Source organism: Tenrec ecaudatus, chromosome 2 (assembly GCF_050624435.1).
Source record: "Tenrec ecaudatus isolate mTenEca1 chromosome 2, mTenEca1.hap1, whole genome shotgun sequence".
NCBI classification, from domain to species: Eukaryota; Metazoa; Chordata; class Mammalia; order Afrosoricida; family Tenrecidae; genus Tenrec; species Tenrec ecaudatus.
Genome location: NC_134531.1, coordinates 47726475 through 47731552, shown reverse-complemented (window position 1 = coordinate 47731552; position 5078 = coordinate 47726475). Strand labels below are relative to the sequence as shown.

The following is a 5078-nucleotide window of genomic DNA, read 5'->3' as shown; positions in this document are numbered from 1 at the left end:
TTTGTTGCTGTTGTTGTTTTGTTTTCTGTTGTTGCTTTGTTTTACTCTGTCTTATGTTGTACATATTATTATCAACTCAGTTCTATCTAAATAGGATAGACTGGATAAACAATCTGGAGGAGAAAACAACGGGACCAACAGTTCCAGGGAGACATGGGAGAGGGGTGGGGGAAAGGAAGTGGTGCTAACAAGCCCAAGGACAAGGAAACAACAAGTTATCCAAAATCAGTGGCGAGGAGGGTGTAAGAGGCCTGATAAGACTTGATCAAGGGAAATGTAACTGAGAGAAATTACTGAAACCCAAATGAAGGCTGAGCATGATAGTGGGACAAGAGGAAAGTAAAAGGAAATAGAGGAAATAACCAGGAGGCCAAGGGCATTTAGGAGATCTAAATAGAGGCATGTACCTATATAAATATATTTATATTTGACGATGGGGAAATAAATTTATGTGCATACATTTATAGGTTTAGAATTAAGGTAGCAGATGGACATTGGGCCTCCACTCAAGTACTCCCTCAAAGCAAGACTACTTTGTTCTTTTAACTGGAATTCCACGATGCTCACCTTCCTGACACGATCGCTAAAGACAAAGCACGTGCATAAGCAAATGTGGTGAAGAAAGCTGATGGAGCCTGGCTATCAAAAGATATAGTGTATTAAAGACTTGAAGGTAAACAAAGGGACATCTAGCTGAGAAGCAACAAAGCCCACATAAAAGAAGCACACCAGCCTGTGTGATTACAAGGTACCTTTAGACCTCTAGAGAATTGAAAAACAAAGATATTATTTTTAGGACCAACGTGCACCTGAGCAGAGCCATGGTATTTTTAATTGCTGCTTTCATATGTGAACGTTGGACATTGAATAAGGAAGGCTACAGTAGATAATACATTTGTCAAATCTGCTATTTCATTCTTGGAAACATTTGTCAAACGTATCTGTATCTTAGATAAAGAATACATGAGTTTAAAGTGGGTGTCACCAGTTTATGGCTCTTGAGACCTAACTATTTGGTGGTGTTCCATTTATGTTAGACACCTCATGAATAGGTAATGCCTCATGATTATTTAGTGCTAAGACTTTTATTGCTTCCCATCTACGGCCTGCATATGACTATATTACTTTGTTTTATATCCATCTATAGACTCTCACAAACTACTTGCTTGTGTATTTGGTTTCACCTATCCTGATATTTTATTATTTTCCTTATTCTCTCTAGAAAAATTATATTTAGTTAAATAAATCAACAAATATGCTACACTTTCTGCCTTTCCTTGAATATTCAAGCTCATACAAGATAACACTAGTCATTTATGCATCCAACAATTATTCATTTCACATTCACCTTAACTTTAATTTATATTGCTAATACTCTGTTCAAGATATTTTTTTGTAAAACTGTGTTTGTGATTGTTAAGGGGTATCGAGTTGGTTCCAACTGTTAGAAACCCTATGGGAAATAGAATGAAACACGATATATACCTGAGCCATCGTCAACATTGCCCGGTTCTGCTCCATCCTCACAATTGTTCTCATGCCTAAGCAGCCCACTGTTACAGACCTTGTGTCAATCTATCTCATTGGAGCCTTCCTTGTTGTCACTGATCTTCTACTTTACGGAGCATGACAACCTCTTCCAGGGACTGGTCTCTCCTGATAACATGTCCAAACTATGTAAGATGACGTTTCACCATCCTTGCCTCTAAGGAGCACTCTGTACAGGCTTCTTCCAAGACAGATCAATGTGTCTTTTTCAGCAGCCCATGTTACTTTCAGTGTTCTTCTCCAGCACTACAACTCAAAAGCATCGATTCTTTTTGGGTCTTCCTTATTCAATGTCCAACTTTCACATTCAGTTGAAACAATTGAAAATAGCATGGCTTGGGTCAGTTGCCACTTAGTTTTCAAAAACAGTATTTGTTTTTCAATAGTCTAAAGAGGCTTGTGCAGCTTATTTATCCATTGCAAAGCATCTTCAGGTCATTTGATTGCTATTTCCAACATCCAAGATTGTGGATCGAGGCAAGACAAAATCCTAGACGTCAGTCTTTTTTCCAATTGTCATGCTACAAATTGGTCCAGTTTAGAAGATTTTAGTCTTCTTTATATTGAGTTGTAATCCATACTGACTGAAAGCTACAATCTTTGATCTTCATGCTCAAGTGCTTCACGTCTTCCTCACTTTCAGCAAGTGAGGAAGTAAAACTGATAGTCATATTTAACTAAATTGGGTCAATCCCTAAGCCTCTTACATTCTTTACATCTTAAAGGTTTGTTATTGCTTTTCCTTTATATGAATGTTGAAAATATTGGTACTAGGGTTCCAGTTCACACATGAATTTTTTTTCCCAAAACAAATTACGTTTAAACATGTTTGAAGTCAGTGGCTAAAATAGTTATTATATTTGATTAAAGCAAGAATTGAATACTAATTTAAAAGTAATCACAATAAGAGGAGTAATTTCACTTTAAAAAGCAATCACTAAATATTTTATGTTTTGTTTTTATTAGCCAAAAAACATTACTTCCAGGTAAGGTTGCAAGTTATCAGAAATGGAACTTAGTGATTTAAAACCATAGAGGTTTAGTTACCTTCTTAAATATATATCCCTAGAACCTTCTGGAAAGGCATGGCCCTAAGATCTATATAATATGAGCTTTTTTCACTTGTATTTGCTTATCTGTATTTTATCAACAGCAGTTTTATAAGGTCCTTTTTTCACAAAAAATTGAATAGAGTTCTTTTAAATAAGTTGCTAACAAAGCATTTTATAGGATTCTGTTACATTCTTTTAATTATTTTTCCTTTTTTTCCTTTTGACTAATTAGATATAACTTTCTTTATTAAAAGTTTCTTGATTTCCTTCAAACAAACTCCTGATTCTCCATGTAACTTCCAAATAACTGCTACTGGAATTTCAAGTAAAATTGGAGTATTTTTATTTTAAAAAATATTTTAAAAAATTTATTGATCAGTTAAAATCGGTTGCTATTATTTCTACTTACTTGATTTTTATATTATTTTTATTCATAATATTAATTCTGTTCTATGGTGCTACTAAAGTAATTAAATTACTTTTAAATTGTTTTCTTTCTTTTTTAACTAAAGGTATAATTAATTTATAATAAAATTAGTAATAATGAATTGAGGATCAGAGACCAGAAATTAGGAATCCTTTTCCTATGCAAAGATTCAATAAACAGTTGTTAATGACCAATCATTAAAAGAACATTGCTTCTTTTTCTACAGTTGCCTATAAAGACAAAGGGTAGGCAATGGAATTGGTAGTCTGGAGTTTTTTACTTTAATTGCTTCATCGATTTGACATGCTACTTAGCAATATCCTTTTTTACAATGAGTGGAAGCCTGTTACAAAGTTACTTTCCAAAACTTCTGTGATAATTTGTTTCCTCAGTAGAAGTTCATAAAGATTTGAACGTATTTATCTTTAATCAACACAGAATAACACACTACAGACTCATTTCTTTTAATTAAATAAATACTCTTGTTCTGTCCCCAAGGTGTCTTTTGAACTTCTTACCAATTGTTTAAAATGCTTAACATGTTGAGTGCATATAATTGGCTCCTGAGTCTCTATCCTGGACAATTGGACATAGGAAAGAGAAGTTGAAGTTTTGGGGAAAGATAATATTGAGATAAAACAGATTTCTAAAATCATAGGTATATTCCTAATTAACCAAATGACAATTTCCACATTCTTTTGAGATTAGATGGAAATTTAGAGGCAGTTACATATTTGAGATGAAAAGTAATTGTTATCAGTAATTGAACATATTATTTATCGTTTTATAATTTGCTACTTGTTCATGAAAAGTGTCAGTGCCTAACACATGCATTGATGTTTCAGTTTTTGTTTTTTTTTCCGAGAGGAGTGCACCGTTCCTGGAAGTACTGCAATACCAGGTCGATGCGTGAAGTGGACGGAGCAAGCTCCTATTCCATCTCCTAATTCCAAAAATCCATTTAATATATTGTCCTCGGATAGAGGACATATCAGATATTAAACTGATAAGAACAGATACTACACTTGATCTTAGCCAAAAGGCCGAGAAGCGATGATGTTTCAGTTTTTAAACACTTGGCACCTAATCTCATGGTTGCCATCAGAGTACACCACAGCTGCCCTGTTGGAAAAAGATGTGGTTGCCTATTTCTGAAAAGAGTTAACAGCTTTGAAAACCCCCTGGAACTGTTCTCCTCTGTACTATAGTGTTAGTATGCACTGGCACCAAATAGACAGCCCTGGGTATGTGAACCGTGGAGAAGCAGTTGAAAACAACTATGAGTGAACAGTAATTTGGCATCCAAAAGTTTGCAGAAAAGGTGATAAAATTAAGAGATGGGATTGAAAGAAAAATACATTGAGTTTCATATTATTTTAAAAATAATTTTACTGGGGCCTCATACAACTCTTATCATAATCCATACATCCACCCATTGTGTGAAGCACATTTGTACATTTGTTGCCCTCACCATTCTCAAAACATTTGCTTTCTACTTGAGCCCTTGGTATCAGTTCCTCATTTTTTTCCCTCCCTCTCCATTGCCCCCCTCCCTAATAAACACTTGATAATTTATAAATTATTATTTTGTCCTATCTTACACTGTCTGATGTTTTCCTTCACCCACTTTTCCATTGTCAGTACCCCAGGGAGGGGTTATATATAAATCTTTGTAGTCAGTTCCCCCTTTTTACCCCACCTTTATTCCTCCCTCCCAGTATTGCCACACTAACCACTGGTCCCGAAGGGTTCATCTGTCCTGGATATCTGTGTTTCTAATTCCTGTCTGTACCAGTGTTCATTCTCTGGTCTAGCCAGATTTGTACAGTAGAATTGGGATCATGAAAGTTGGGGGGAGGAAACATTTAAGAACTAGAGGAAAGTTGTATGTTTCATCGTTGCTACACTGCACCCTGACTGGCTCATCTTCTTCCTGCAACCCTTCTGTAAGGGGATGTCCAGTTGTCTACAGATGGACTTTGAGACCCCACTCTGTACTGGCCCTTGTTCTCAATTATATGATTTTTTTGTTCTTTGATGCCTGATACTTG

General features: G+C 35.3%; 1 non-coding gene across 1 annotated transcript; it reads right to left on the bottom strand.

Annotated features, from left to right (window-relative positions):
* Window positions 1-3891: 3891 nt before the first annotated feature.
* On the bottom strand, window positions 3892-4082 carry LOC142441826 (U2 spliceosomal RNA). The gene has a single exon (XR_012783145.1). It is a non-coding gene; the product is annotated as a U2 spliceosomal RNA (small nuclear RNA).
* Window positions 4083-5078: the final 996 nt, after the last annotated feature.